Below are 16,245 nucleotides of genomic sequence, written 5' to 3'. Positions count from 1 at the left end.
CCTCAGCATAGTTCTGATACTCTGTTCTGTCCCCTGTAGGGGTCATTACATTTTTTTTGCAGACATTTGATTTTGGAAATGCTTGAGATTTCTGTATTAGTTCCTCACCCATGGCTGCATTTTTTTTTCCTTTCCCTGGTTTGTTGGTATCCCCACTTCAGTTTCCAAGAATGTTCTCACTTTCCACCTCTCTTTCTTTTCATATAAACTTTGCTCTTACAGGAGAAGGGGCACTGCATGAGGAAAACTGGATTTTAAGTGCCATCTTGCCGTTTGCCAGCCAGTGCACCTGGCCACGTCAGCTCACATCTCTGAGTCTTGATTTCCTTGTCTATAAAGTAAAGATCAAAAATATGTTTCTGAGAATACATTAGCTCCAGTCCAGTTCAGTTCAGTTGCTCAGTCATGTCCAACTCTTTGCGACCCCATGGACTTCAGCACGTCAGGTTTCCCTGTCCATCACCAACTCCTGGAGTTTACTCAAACTCATGTCCATTGAGTCAGTGATGCCATCCAACCATCTCATCTTCTGTCATCCCCTTCTCCTCCCACCTTCAATCTTTCCCAGCATCAGGGTCTTTTCCAGTGAGTCAGTTCTTCACATCAGGTGGCCAAAGTATTGGAATTTCAGCTTCAGCATCAGTCCTTCCAATGAATATTCAGGACTGATTTCCTAAAGGATGTCCTAAAGGATAGACTGGTTGGATCTCCTTGCAGTCCAAGGGACTCTCAAGAGTTTTCTCTAATATCACAGCTCAAAATCATCAATTCTTCAGTGCTCAGCTTTTTTTATAGTCCAACTCTCACATCCATACATGACTACTGGAAAAACCATAGCTTTGACTAGATGGACCTTTGTTCCAGTGATGTACTATTTGAGAATGTGTGTGTGTGTGTGTGTGTCTGTGTGTGTGTGTGTGTGTGTGTGTTAGTTGCCCAGTTGTGTCTGACTCTTTGAGATCTCATGGACTATAGCCCTCCAGGTTCCTCTGTCCATAGAATTCTCCAGCCAAGAATACTGGAGTGAGTAAGCCATTCCCTTCTCCAGGGGATCTTCCCTATCAGGGATCAAATCCAGGTTTCCTGCATTGCAGGCAGATTTGATACCATCTGAGCCATCAAGGAAGCCCCACTATATATAAATACCTTTAAAAGTTATAAAGTGACCTACAGATGGCATGAAACATAACTTTATAAGGTCTTGTCCTCCATGAATTCTTATTAACAACAAAGTCTCCATGAGTGTTGTCGGTGAGACCCTATTGGGTGTGTTAGGGATGAGAAAATTCCTCTGCTTTTCTTGTTCCCTCTTTCACTCCAACTACTTCAACTGTTCATCTCATCCTCTTCAACCATATTCATTTTTGTGAGCTACCACAAATCTTTTGTCTATTGGGGGTGATAAATTATTTAATAAATAAGTAATTAGTAACATAAATATAATTAAGTAATGATATAAGGCACTATCCCTGCTTGTAAGTGGTATATATAGGGTTGGCCAAAAAGTTTATTCAAGTTTTACCATAACATCTTATGGAAAAATCCATACAAACTTTTTGGCCAACCCAATATATTGTAATGGAAAAACATCTAATGACACTAGAGATGTTTTTGAAGCCCTGGATGAGTGGGAGAGATGGCAGGTGATAGGGGTGGGATGTAAGATATCCCCAGGCATGGGGAAAGAGAGAAGAAAGAGCGGCAGGAAGACCTCCCTTGAGGAAGCCTTGAGACCAAAGGAAAAGAGTGAAGAGGGGCTTTGGGGCCAGGGAAGGAGATGAATAAAGTTGCAAACATAGGAATTGGGTAACATATTTGGGAGAAAACAAGATAGCTTGGTCTGGCTGGAATTGAGGAAAAGAAAACTGAAGTACAAGACAAGCAAGTGACTTTTTAAAAATTTTTATTTATTTTTAATTGAAGGATAATTGCTTTACAATATGGGTTTCATTTCTGCCATATATCAACATGAATTAGTCATAGATGTACGTATGTACGCTCCCTCTTGAATCTCCCTCCCACCTCCCACCCTTTCTCACACCTCTAGGTTGTTACAGAACCCTGCTTTGAGTTCCTTGGAGTCATACATCAGATTTCCATTGGCTACCTATTTTACATACTGTGTATTAACACATATATATGGAACCAAGAAAGATGGTACTGATGAGCCTATTTGCAAGGCAGCAATGGAAATGCAGACATAGAGAACAGAGTTATGGACACGGGCAGAGGGGAGGAAGGAGAGATGGTGAAATGAATGCAGAGAATGTCATGGAAGCATATACACTACCATATGTAAAAGGCAGTGACTTTTCAGTCTGTGAGCTTGAAACAGACGTGCTGCTCATCCCTGTGTCTGTGTGAAATCTGTGGCGCTTGGAGACAAGACACTCAAGTCTGGTTTCCTTTCTAGCTCTGCAAGTCATAAAGCATCCTTAAACTTCAATTGTTTTTTTTTTTTTTCAGAAAAAGAGTTCTCACTCAACATCAGTGTTGCAACACATCAGAGGGCTGCACAAGTAATTGGTGGCTATGGTGATGGTTTAAAATTTGTGGATACTTTTATTTCATTAGAAATCAGTTGTTCCAATATTTCTTGGGTGAAAGGAAAGGAATGACCCACAGACATAGAGAACAGATTTTGGTTGCCAGCAGGGAAGAGAGGTTGGGGAAGGATGGATTGGGAACTGGAGATTATCAGACGCAAACTATTACATAAAGAATGGATAAACAACAAAGCCCTATTGTGTAGCACAGGGAACTATATTCAATATCCTGTGACAAACCATAATGGAAAAGAATATGAAAAAGAATGTAAATATATGTATAACTGAGTCACTTTGTTGTACAGCAGAAATTAACACACGTTGTAGATCAAACTATACTTTAATGAAATATTTTTTAACATGGTGTCTGACATCATTTAAAGGGACCCTTTTATCATGTAAAGAAAGCATCTTATTGGTGATTAGATTACCCTTTTGCCAACTTAATAGTTGTGTGTAGCACACTGAATTTTCTTTGAGAGCAACGTGTCTAAAACTGCTTAGCATCCATTACATAGTAAGGTTTCCACCAGTGCTGACTGTTCAATTATTCCTGATTTTTTATCCCACCGCTGGGGTCTCCTGTGTGGCTGTGGGTAAGTCCACAGCCCCAACTCACCCAAGCCCAGCCGTCTTCTGTGTCTTTTACCAATGGAAGGTGATACACAATGGCACATTTTACACAAGAAGGAAAATGAGACTTTTCAAGCTCACCAGACAAAATCCAGGTGTGAACATTGTGAAGTGAGGAAGAAAGAAAAACAAACACCAAGAACTTTGACAATTCCTCTTGATTTCATGGTAGTCAACCACCAAAGACAACTACTCTTCTAAAATAGAGTGAGTTCTTTGTTTTTTTCCCCCCAGCTTAACTGAGATATTTTTGATATATGCGTATGTACATTTAAGGTGTACAGTGTGGTGAGCTGATACACACATTTATTGTGAAATGATCACTAAAACAATGTTAACACCTTCATTCCTTCACAAAATTATCATTGTGTGTGTGTGTGTGTGTGTGTGTGTGTGTGGTGATGACATTTAAGATCTATTCTCTTAACAGGTTTAAACTATGTAATACAGCTAATTTTAGTCACCATGCTGCCCATTAAGCCCCTATAATTTATTCACCTCTAGCTGGAAGGTATACATTGCCTCATTTCCCCCACCCCTACCCCCAAGACCTTGGCAACCCCATCCTACTGCCTATTCCTCTGGGTTCAGTATTTTTTATTATAGACATTTTATTTTGGAGAAATTTACAGGAAAGTTAGGAAGAGCACAGACTTCCTTATATCCTTCACCCAGATTCCCCCAAGTTTAATATCTTATGTAACCATGGAACATATATCAAAAGCAAGAAATTAACACTGGTGCAGTATTATTTACTGAACTACAAACTACTTAGACTGCACTAATTTTTCCACTAATGTCCTTTTTCTGTTCCAGAACTCAATCCAGAATACATATTGCATTTACCACACATGCACACACACACTTTTACTGTATCTCTCCACTTCTTTCAAAGAAACCCAAATCCAAAACCTTTCTCTCTCTTCATCTCCATATCCCTCTATTTCTCTACTTATATTTATTTTATTTTTTATTTTATATTGGAATATAGTTGATTAGCAATGTTGTGTTAGTTTCAGGTGTCAGCAAAGTGATTCATTTATACATTCACATGTGTCCATTCTTTTTCAAATTCTTTTCCCATGTAAGTCATTACATAATATGATCAGAGTTTTCTGTGCTATACAGAAGGTCCTTGTTGCTAATCTGTTTTAAATACAGTAGTGCCTACATGTCAATCCAAAACCCCCAGTTTGTCCTTCCCACGTTCAGCTTTTTTAGACTTCACATACACGCAAGATCATACAGTATTTGTCTTTTTCTGTCTGACTTATTTCACTTAGCACAACACCCTTAAAGCTCAACCAGGTTGTTGCAAGAGGGAGGTTCTTGAAGGTGGGATGCTTTGCACAGTGCACTAGGTCATGAAGTCTCAGCAGGAACCAAAAGGGACAAACTCTCAAAGAATGACATCGTTTTCCTTCAGCAGATTCAGGGAGGAGTGGGTCTGTCTTGTGACTGGAGCAATACTGAGTCACTGAGAGGCTGACCCATGTGTAGACATGGAGCCAGCCCAGGTCTTCAGAGAATGAGGACAACTGTACAAACTTCAGAGAAAATAACTTACAAATTAGGATTGGCAGCCAACCTGACAGACCTAGGACTATTATTAAACAGAAAAACCTTCTGCCTGATGACTGTTTGGGAGATTTGAACCCAGCAACGTGAGTGTTTACACCCAAGAAGCTATTTGTCACCGTGGATGGTCAAACAAGACTCCTTTTAATTGATGTTTCTTTGTCTCTTTCTCTGTTTGCGCCTCTTGTGAGATTATACAGTTACATGCATGTGCTAAGCAGACAGTTGATGCTATTTAGCTCTGATTTCATTTGGCCTCTTAAACAACAGCCTGTATACTAATAGGGTGATTTTGGTGCATATCAACTCTTCTGTGTGCCATGTCAAAACATCAGAAGCCATGGAAGACACCAGGCTAAGCACACATTGCCTGGTAGGATCCCAACAGGATGTCTTTCATTAGGGAGCAGAAAATGAGAGCCACAAAGCCAGCCAAAAAAGTTCAGTTTGACCCTTGCTTTTGGAAGTGTGAAGTCCTGGCCTGAGATTCCCTAATTCTTCATTCTTCTCTCTCTGGGGCCAGCTTTTACTTGATCCATACCTTCCCTCCTGTTGGGACTTTGCTGGCAATTAGTCAGTTAGATTTCTGGCCAGTTTTGCCCCTACCTTAGTACCCCCTCTCCCCAAGCATCTGGTTTCCCTGTCTGGTCACTTGGGAGCTAGTCTGCCTGGCTTTAATCCTGACCTGTCTCTTATTGGTCTTCCCTGGTGGCTCAGTGGTAAAGAATCCACCTGCTAATGCTTTGATCCCTGGGTCATGAAGATCCCCTGGAGAAGGGAATGGCTACCCACTCTAGTATTCTTGCCTGGAGAATTCCATGGACAGAGGAGACTGGCAGGCTACAGTCCACAGGATTGTAAAAAGTTGGATACGACTTAGTGACTAAACAACAACAACGTCTCTTATCAGCCAAATGACCTTGGACCAGTCAACCTCTTTAAGGCTTTGTTTCTTCATCTGTCAAATGGAGAGACTAATAACTCCATCAGTGTTGCTGTAAAGGGGGGGGGCGAGTTACTACGTCTGCAATGATTGGGCCCAATGATACTTGCCAACCATTACTCAAATAAAGCATTATAGTTACTGGAAGGTCAGCATCTGCCTTTTTATAGCACAGCCTATGACTGCAAGATAGATATCTGCTCCGGCTATGTTTTAACCAGCACCCCGACTTTTTTTGTAATGATAATAATACATTTTATTTAATTCAGTATATCCAAACTATTATCAGTTTAACATGATACGTTTATTGTGGTAAAATACATATCACACAAAATTTACCACTTTCACCACTAAGTATATAATTCAGTGGCATTAAGTATAATTCACATTTTTGGGCAGCTGCCACTATCATCCATTCACAGAACTTTATTCCTCTTCTCAAAATATAGAATGCTTCACGAGTTTGAGTGTCATCCTTGAGAAGAGTCCATGCTAATTTTCTCCATATCATTTTCAATTACCGCCTGCTACCCAAAACAGCACAGCACATGGGGCTTTGCTGATGGCTTGAAAGTGACCAACGTGTGTGAAAGTACCTTCCAGAGTAACTACATTTAAACATAATGCAATTCCTTTACAACAACACACATCTTCAGAAACGCTGCACTGTGGATTCTTTGGCCACCTATTTTAGAGAGACAGCTAGAGCCTGAATATTTTAAATGTGCTTTCTCACCAAGTAGATTCTTGGTTAGTCGGAGGCACTGGTTAATAAATTCTTCCCAAACAAAACAATGCCATTTGCAGCCTCGCGGATAGATTTAGAGATTATCATACTAAGTGAAGTAAGTCAGAGAAAGACAAATACCAAGTGACATCACTTATATGTGGAATATAGAACAATGATACTAATGAACTTACTTACAAAACAGAAATAGACTCACAGACATAGAAAATAAACTAACGGTTACCAAATGGGAAGGGGGAGGAATAAATTAGGAGTTTGGGATGCACATATATATACTACTATATATAAAATAGATAACAACAAGGATCTACTTATAGCACAGGGAACTCTACTCAGCATTTTGTAATAACCTAAAAGGGAAAAGAATCTGAAAAAGAATATCTGTATCTATGTGCGTGCATGCTCAGTCACTTCAGTCATGTCCAACTCTTTGCAACCCTATGGACTGTAGCACTCCAGGCTCCTCTGTCCATGGGATTCTCGAGGCAATACTGGAGTGGGTTGCCATGCTCTCCTCCAGGGGATCTTCTGGATCCAAGGATCAAATCCATGTCTCTTATGTCTCCTGCATTGGCAGGCAGGTTCTTTACCACTTACGCCACCTGGGAAGCCTATCTATATCTATGTCTATATCTATATCTGTATCTGTATCTGTATCTTTATCTGTCTGAATCAGTATACTGTGATTCACCTGAAACTAACATGACATTTTAAATCAACTATACTCAGATACATAAATAAATAAATTCTTTTTCAAACAAGCATATTCTTTCCATAGATTTTAGACATGTGTCTTTTGCAGAGGCAGAGAAGGCAATGGCAACCCACTCCAGTACTCTTGCCTGGAAAATCCCATGGATGGAGGAGCCTAGTAGGCTGCAGTCCATGGGGTCGCGAAGAGTTGGACACAACTGAGCGACTTCACTTTCACTTTTCACTTTCAAGCATCGGAGAAGGAAGTGGCAACCCACTCCAGCGTTCTTGCCTGGAGAATCCCAGAAACAGTGGAGCCTGGTGGGCTGCTGTCTATGGGGTCACACAGAGTCGGACACGCCTGAAGCGACTTAGCAACAGCAGTAGCTTCTGTAGAGGACACTTTAACTCTGTAGTGTAAATATGGTTGTTCAGCTTCAGGTCAGATTTAAAAAATGCTTATTTAGATGAACTGCAGAAACTCTTGGTTTTGTTTCTTTCTATGCCACATGGCTATTTGGAGCTCATCTCAGGATAGAAAAGGATACAGACATCCTTTGGAAGCAGACAGGATTTGGGGATTAAATACCACCCAGGGTATCCCTGCCTCTCTTGATGCTGAGTTTGGCCATGTGACTTGCTGCAGCTGAAAGGAATGCAAGCAGAAATGACCTTGCTCCAGCCAACTCTGAAAACTTGTGTGAAGCTGGCATTGTCAGAAAATGATGAAGCCCACACCAGCCTGGGTCCTTTGGCAATTCTGAAGATCAGAGACCCCTTCTAGTCAGTGGTAACTGTAGTATAAGCAGAAAAACACTTTTATGGCTTTAAACCCTTGCAATTTGGGAATTATTCATTACAGCAGCACAATCAACCCTATCTTGACTAGTACTCATTTTAAGTAACAAATATGAAAAATTCACTAAATCACTGAAGGTTTTCTTCCCTTCCTCCTGTATCTCCAAATTCTCCCCTAGCCATCACCAGAAACAATTGGAAAAAAAAAACCCAAACTTTGGAGCATAATACTAATATTACTAGTTCTTTTATTTATTTCCCAGCTCAGATTCCGTGAGGTAATGAGCCTTTTAAAGTGACTATTTTAGTGATCCTCCAAGGTAATATAGTTATGGTGGGGATTAGTGTATGGGAGCATCTGTCTTTCAATAATGTTCATGACATTCCCTGTCATTCTCACTTGACAGATATATTTTAGGGTTGAAAAGTGATTTTCTCCTTTTTTTTCAAGTTAGAGAAAATGCATTCCTAAGTGAGTCAATTCTCCTGATTTGAAACTACAGGTTAGACACCTTTCAAAGTTGAAGATGTGAACACAAGGAGGTCTTGGGTATTCTATCCCTTCAGAAGAGAGGGAAGGAGACCCATTTGAGACCCAGGGAGCCTCTCCCCAGAATATGCACACACACAAAATGTGCATTCAACTTCAAAAGACTCACAGTACTCCTGAACTCAGCTGGCACATTTCTACTTGCCCGAGAAAGATGTCCTGTGGCACAATTGCATCATGTAAAGAAAACCACACCCAATTAGAAAACCTGAGCCCAGGCTCCAGCACCATCACTCACTAGTCATGAGATCAGAGCCCCGTGTTCTTTTAGAGAGGAGAAATCTCTCCTGAGGGTCCTATGTGTCACACAGTGGTCAAACGGGGACAGGGCTGTAAAGGTGCTTAAGAGTCGGGGCTGCCCTTGGCACCCTTCTGGGTTAGTGTACAAATTTCCCATCTCCCACTCCCCAGTTCTAGTCTCAGGGAGCCTATTTCCGGGACACTGACTGGGCCTCCTTTTCCAGTGGGCAGGGCCCCCGGGTTTTAGAAAGTCCCATATGGGCCGCCCTCTGATTCTTCCTGCTCCAAACTCATTCTGCCTCGCTGAGTGAGAAAGAGTTGGAGAAAGAAAGGCAAAGCTCGCCCTGCTAGGGTGGAGTGTCTTATTCTCTTTTGTCTTCTTCACAAATCAATGGGCTTTTTGCTTGGAGTTAAACACTAGATTTATGTTTAGGGAGTAGAAGAGGTCCCCTCTTTGTGCTGTAGGTTCATCCATGTGCTGGAGCTCAGCTAAAAATAGAGGGGGCCTGGGGTCCCTCATCTGTTATCTCTTATCTCTACTTCTCCCTCCGGGGATCAGGAGGGAGGAAGGGTGCTTGGTGGATCCACATTAGGTTTTCCCGAGTTCGCCAGCCAAGCATCAACATGACCCAGCCCCACGTGAGTGCTTTAGGAAAAGTATCCAGAACACAATCTGTTCAGTGCCCTGGAGGCAGCGATGGGGGAACCATTCACTGTGGGGTTATGGTGAACCAGCCTGGTTCACCTCCTTGCTGTGTAAGGAGGACATGAAAGGAGCTGTGCACAAGTGTTTTACAAACTGCAAAGACAAAAGTGAGATGGTACTGTCATGCTCCAATGATGGCATTGGTCACCCTAACTTATCCCAAGAAGGACGGGGTTGTCTTGGGTGCCTGCTCCATTCCCTCCCCACATCCAAGGTTCTGCAGGGCCTCCCCTCTGTGAGGACTGTTCTTCTGTGCAGGGAAATAATTCCCTGATCTCCAGTATGCTTTCCAGGCCCCTTTGAGATTTTGCTTCTTTCTTTTCTTTTGGGAGTTAAGAATCTAGGTCAGAACGTCTTCTAAATTTAAAGAACTTACTTGAAGAATGTCTTCTTTCTTTGCTCAGGCTAAAAGCAAGTCTGAACACCAGTGCTGGGTCATGTTTGGAAACTTCCCATGAGTGGGTGGGAAAGAAGGGACTAACTTAACTGGAAGTAGATTTTGCTCAAATGGTATGCAATCTCTTCAAGGCAATGTGTAACTCAACTACAAGTTTTCCTCATCTTTTCTCCTTTCCTTGTCTGTTCTCCTACTGATTCCCTGGGCTGTTGGGTTACATGACATTGGAAAAAGTCAAATCACACCACATCACATACTGAGATACGCCTTCTCTTTAGTCACTTGTGACCCAGCCAGCACTCCCTGACTCTCACCCCCGGCTCCGCAGAGACCAAGGAATTTGCACCTCTTCTCAGCTCTTTATCTTTGGCATGGCTCCTCGGATTCACTAGCCTCTGATTTCCCAGGTCAAGGGGTTCATCATTTACATACTTGCATGCATGCTAAGTCATTCCAGTTGTGTCCGACTCTTTGTAACTATATGGACTATAGCCCGCCAGGCTCCTCTGTCCATGGGGGTTATCCCAGCAAGAACCCACTAATGTGGGTTCCTGTGCCCGTGGGTTCCTGTGCCCTTCTCCCGGGGAGATTCCCAACCCAGAGATTGTCTCCTGTGGCTCCTGCACGGCAGGTGGGTTCTTTAGCACTGAGCCACTGGGGAAGCCTCATGCTTTACATACTTGGCCTTCTATTAATGCTCTCTAACAAGTTCTTCTGAGTCAGTGAGAAGCAGCCCTGTTTATTCATGTGTCAGTCTGGAACCTGTATGTGAGCCTAAATACTCCTCAGATGAATTTTCAGTAGAGTCTGCTCCAGTAGTGGAAGCCCTAAGTTTGGGACCCAGCTGGGTGGCATTGCATTCCGGCCAGAGCTGATGGCACAGGGAGAAGAGGAAACAGCTTTGTTTCTTGTTTTTTCATCTCATTCTGCAAAACAGGAGTGTGTCTGTCCCTATCCTTATAAAATAAGAGAAGATGAGAATTTACATTGGTTTGAAAATTGATTGTCTGGAATGTAAATAGAAAGCTGTATATATTAGGCATTTCTGAGGGTGGACACAGAAGTTTTGTGACTATGAACACAGCTTAGGAGGGTACAAACTCCCTTGTGTGAAAAATGATTAAGGCCAAAAGTTATCTTGGCTCAACTGAGAACCTTAGTGCAAGCCCAAGACCCCACCTCTATCATATCAAACATGGTGTCTATTCATTCATTCATTCAATTGAAACTTTAGCACTGACTTGTGCATGCCAAACTGGTAACAGAGTACTGCCAAGAAGTTCAATCTCATGGAATATCTAGAAATGTGGCTAGAAAATCACCATATAGTGAGATAAGAATCAAATGATGAGCAATGAACAAGGACAACAATTTTGAGACAGGAAACAACACAACTCATTTTTATAATTAGAAAAATTCCAAGGCAAAGAATCCATAGATTGTTTATAGAATCCATGAAGTTAAATGTATATCTGTTCATACATGTGATGTATAGATATCTTTTTCTCATGGATTATTACTTATGTGTTTATCAAGATGTTCATAAAAACAAATGTTAAAAAGCAGATGCTAAAACAGATTTTTGAGATTCAGAGTGGTGCTCTGCTTACTACTAGTGACATCATCTCCCATTTATTCAACACTATCAACAATCCTGCCCTACCCAGGCATTTCCAACCAAGGCTCTGTAATAACATGCAGGAGGTTTGAGTGGGGATTAGCAGAAGTGGAGCCTTAACTGGAGGAAGAAGATGATTGCCAAGTGGAATTGACCACACACTCCAACCACTATGTGGTTGGTCCTATAAAATGTTCCATGTTCACTTGAAAGGAATATGTATTCTGTTTTTTGTTTTGCATGTGATGTCCTGAAAATATCAGTTCAGTCTAATTGTTCCATTGTATCATTTAGGATCTCTGTTGCCTTATTGATTTTTTGTTTAGAAGATCTGTCCATCATGTCAGTGGGATATATAGTCTTCCACTATTATTGTATTCTCATCAATTTCTTCCTCTATGTCTGTTAGTGTTTGTTTTATGTATTTGGGTGTTCCTATATTGGCAGCATGGGGTTTTCCAGGTGGCACTATTGGTAAAGAACGTGCCTGCCACTGCAGGGGATGGGGCTTCAACCTCAGGGTCAGGAAGATCCCCTGGAGGAGGAAATGGCATCCTACTCCAGTATTCTTGCCTGGAAGATTCTGTGGGCAGACTGTAATCCCCTGGTGGACTACAGTCCATGGAGCCACAAAGCGTCAGACACAACTGAGTGACTGAGCACACATACACTCATATTGGGGGCATATTTGTTGATGAGTATAATAGCCTCTTTTCTAATTGATCCTTTAATTGTTATATAGTGTCCTTCTTTATCTTTCTTTACGTCCTTTGTTTTAGAGTCTATTTGGTCTGATACGAATTTTGTGAGCCCTGATTTCTTGTCGTTTCTGTTTTACACCCAACCACTATGGACGGTCATATATTTGAGTCCCTACTGCCTACTGGGAGAGAGATGATCCCTGATCAGGCAGTGTGCCCTCCAACACACCAAAGTGAGCACTAGAGCTCGTGGGCCTCTGGCCAGGGCACAGTTTCCCTCTGTACCCAGGTCTCCCCAGTGCCTGCCCCACGGCTCCCTGGTTGATGTGGTCATGGTCACATGGTAGATTTTCGTATTTTCTCAACACCTCCTGCTCCTTGGAAGAAAAGCTATGATAAACCTATACAGTGTATTAAAAAGCTGAGACATTACTTTGCCAACAAAAGTCCATATAGTCAAAGCTATGGTTTTTCCAGTAGTCATGTATAGATGTGAGAGTTGGACCATAAAGAAGGCTGAGTGCTGAAGAATTGATGTTTTTGAACTGTGGTGTTGGAGAAGACTCTTGAGAGTCCCATGGACTGCAAGGGTTGACTGCAGTCAACCCTAAAGGAAGTCAATCCTGAATATTCATTGGAAGGACTGATACTGAAGCTGAAGCTCGAACACTTTGGCCACCTGATGTGATGAGCCTACTTACTGAAAAAGTAAGTGATGAGCCCCTGCTGAAAAAGATTGAGGAAAAAAGGAAAAGGGAGCAACAGAGGATGAGATGGTTGGATGGCATCACTGACTCAATGGACATGAGTTTGAGCAAGCTCTGGGAGATGGTGAAGGACAGGAAAGCCTGGCATGCTACAGTCCATGGGATCACAAAGAGTTGGACACAACTGAGCAACTGAACAACAACACCTCCTAGGAATACTACTGGTATCTGAAAGCTATACTCTAGCACTTTTCTCCTTTATTAAGTCATGGTGAGGAGTTCCTATTTGACGAGGTAAACTCTCTTCAAGTTTACCTATGAAACACTTTGGCCCTCTTCTTGTTAGTTGGCCCTCTGAGCACCCCTGAGGTCTCTCCATAGCGCTTCTATTTGGCACAGAAGCAGACTGCCTTTGCACTTACAGTTCAACTGCAGGCAGATGACTCTGATCAGTGACAACACGGACAGTGAGAGAACAAATGTGGAATTTTTTTTTTTCTCTTCTGGGGCTCCAAATCTAGTTTTAGACACCAAATATTTCCAAACTAAAGAAGGGCAAAAATGCAAAACCAATTCCAACTCATAAGGAACCGAGTCATCTTCTCTGCTCCCATTGCTCTTTCTGCTGCCCTAAGACCGTGGTGGCAATGTTGTCACCCTGGAAGGCTTAGCTCTTTTGTCTTGACTAGATTCTTTCCATGAGATTAGGAACCAGATATTTTCTTAAAGATACTTTTTTTTAATGTGGATCATTTTCAAAGTCTTTATTGAATTTGTTACAATATTGCTTCTGTTTTATGTTTTGGCTGTGAGGCATTGAGGATCATAGTTTCCCACCCAGGGATCAAATCTGCACCCCCTGCATTGGAGGGTGAAGTCTTAACTACTGGACCACCAGGGAAGTCCCTAGAACTAGGTCTTTTCAATTTCACATCCCCAAGGCTTGTGATGGTGTTTGTTACTGCTAGGTGTTCTACCTGCGTTTGTGTGCATGCATGCTAAGTCGATTCAGTCCTGTTCAATTCTTTGTGATTCCATGGACTGTAGCCCGCCAGGTTCCTCTGTCCACAGGATTCTCTAGGCAAGAATACTGGAGTGGGTTGCCAGGCCCTCCTCCAGGGATCTTCCTGACCCAGGGATTGAACTCACATCTCTTGAATTTTCTGCATTGGTAGGTAGGTTCTTTACCACTCCTGCCATCTGGGAAACCCTCTACATGTGTTTACTGGGTGCTAAATTTTCTAAGGGCTAAATTGGTGGAACCATCTTGTTCACATTGACTGCCATGGAACAGTCAAGGTTTCACTATTCAGTTACCTAACTATTCAGGATTCCCTGGCACGATGTTAATAAAGCAGAATCATATGAACATCATAAAGTGAACGTCAGCCAAGATTCCCTCTCTCCAGAAAGCATCACTTGTTCAGGGTAGCAAAATGGCAAGGACAGTTCTCCTCATTAACCATGAGGTGGCATATGTATTATGCACATTTGTGTGTGTGTCTGCGTGCAGAGATTAATGTGCCAAAGTATAGTCACACATATGCACATGTATAATGTGATCTTGGGGAAATACTGAGACAACCACTAATAAAAACACATTTTATGTATTTTAAATATAATTTACCTCCCTGCAGGCAAGGGGTGAATGTAAGGATTGGTTCATATGAGGAAGAGAGGTTGATATAGAGAGCCAGGAGATGGATGCTCAGGAGCAAAGACACTGTCCTGGGAAAGAAGAACAGGAAGGGACTCCCAGTGAGGTCAAATCCTCGATCTCTTGCCCTATATTCTAGGGACCCAGTGGTGAGGGCTGATAGAAGTCCGGTGTATTTAGAGGTTCTTGGAAGAAGAGGGTCAGAGGGGATCCCCTCTGTGGGCCATTGAGGGGGCTTAGGGGCCTCCTGCATCTGCTCACCATCAGCTCCAGCTGCTAGGTGAGAACCACAGCTACCCAGGCTGGGCTCTCAGCAGAAAGCATGCAGAGTCATCAAAAGCCTGTGGTCTGGAAAATCTGTTTCTGTCAAACGAGCTCTGCCATCCATCCTTTGGGGGGAGTTAACCACTCTCAGATTTTGCCCCTCATTTCCAAGATGGAGCTACTAACAGGATTTCCCTGGCAGTCCAATGGTTATGGCTCTGCCTCCCACTGCAGGGGGCGTGGGTTCAGCCCCTGGTTAGGGAACCAAGATCCCAAATGCCATGTAGCATGGCCAAAATAAAAATAATAAAATGGAGCTACTATTTGACCTAATGGGTCCTCAAGAGAATGCACACAATGTGGTGCCTCCCATGAAGACAGAAAAATGATCCATGGCCATTCTTGCTAGACGTTATCATTGCAAGGAGAGGCTGGATTCTCACTGGAAACAATTGAGATGGGGGTAGGCCTGGGCCAGGCAGAAAGTTTCAGGAGATAAAAATTTCAGGAGAGTTTCAGACACTTGTTCACATTCAAAGACTCCTAGGAAGAATAACCTTCAAAACTTCACATCTTGGTTGGGAAGAATCTGAGAGCTATTTTTTGTTGTTGTTTCAGATTTTGTTTAATTGAAGTATAGTTGACTTACAATGTGGTGTTCGTTTCTGCTGTACAGCAAAGTGTCTCGGTTATGCATATATATATTCTTTTATATATATGTGTGTGTGTGTGTGTGTGTGTGTGTGTATATATGTATGTATATATATATATACATATATATATATTCTTTTTCTTTTCTTGTTCATTGTGGTTTACCCCAGGACACTGAATATAGTTCCCTATGCTACAGCAGGATTTTGTTGTCCATCCATTCTGTAGATGGGACATGAAGTATGATAGATGTTGGTCACTGGATGGGGTGACATCACAGGAGGAGGGTCAAAGTACAAGATGCGAAGGGTGGTCAGAAGAAAAAGTAAGGTGCAAATAAGTTCCTCCTACCTGAGCATTTAGGGGTGGAGAAGAGGGGGGCTAGCCAGTGCCTCCCCTGCCCCCATCCCACTGCAGTCTGCCCAAAAGACAACTCAAAGCAAGACTTATTCTTGTGAGGCCCATACCATCAGTTCCTGATGGCTTGATTAAACCCACCCTCTGCTGTCTTCTTCTGTGCCCAGATGTGATGCAGAAAACCTCAATTCCCCCTCACTCTCCTGTCCCAGGCTGGAATTAGGACTGAATAGATGGAATGCAACCAACTTGAATCTCTGCCAACTTGGGGGTCATCTTATGATATTTTCTTGGAGATGGTGTGAAAAACCCAAAATACTCAAAAGACAGTTTTTCTTGGGATATTTCTGATTTATCTGGAGCCAGAAAGTTGAAGACATTTATAAAAGGCAGATTTCCATGAGGAAAAAAAAAAAAAACTGACTTTTTTTTTCATCATGCCTTTACCTGAAAGCCAG

The 16,245-nt window shown here is 42.3% G+C and overlaps 1 non-coding gene across 1 annotated transcript; it reads right to left on the bottom strand.

The window, feature by feature from the left end:
- Nucleotides 1–6,139: 6,139 nt before the first annotated feature.
- On the bottom strand, nucleotides 6,140–6,241 carry LOC145540004 (U6 spliceosomal RNA). The gene has a single exon (XR_014078138.1). It is a non-coding gene; the product is annotated as a U6 spliceosomal RNA (small nuclear RNA).
- Between the last annotated feature and the right edge of the window lie 10,004 nt (nucleotides 6,242–16,245).

The sequence above is a fragment of the Giraffa tippelskirchi genome, chromosome 2 (assembly GCF_054371585.1).
Source record: "Giraffa tippelskirchi isolate mGirTip1 chromosome 2, T2T-mGirTip1v1.2.pri, whole genome shotgun sequence".
NCBI classification, from domain to species: Eukaryota; Metazoa; Chordata; class Mammalia; order Artiodactyla; family Giraffidae; genus Giraffa; species Giraffa tippelskirchi.
The sequence above is the reverse complement of the archived record's forward strand: the minus strand, read 5'-3'. Positions and strand labels throughout refer to the sequence as shown.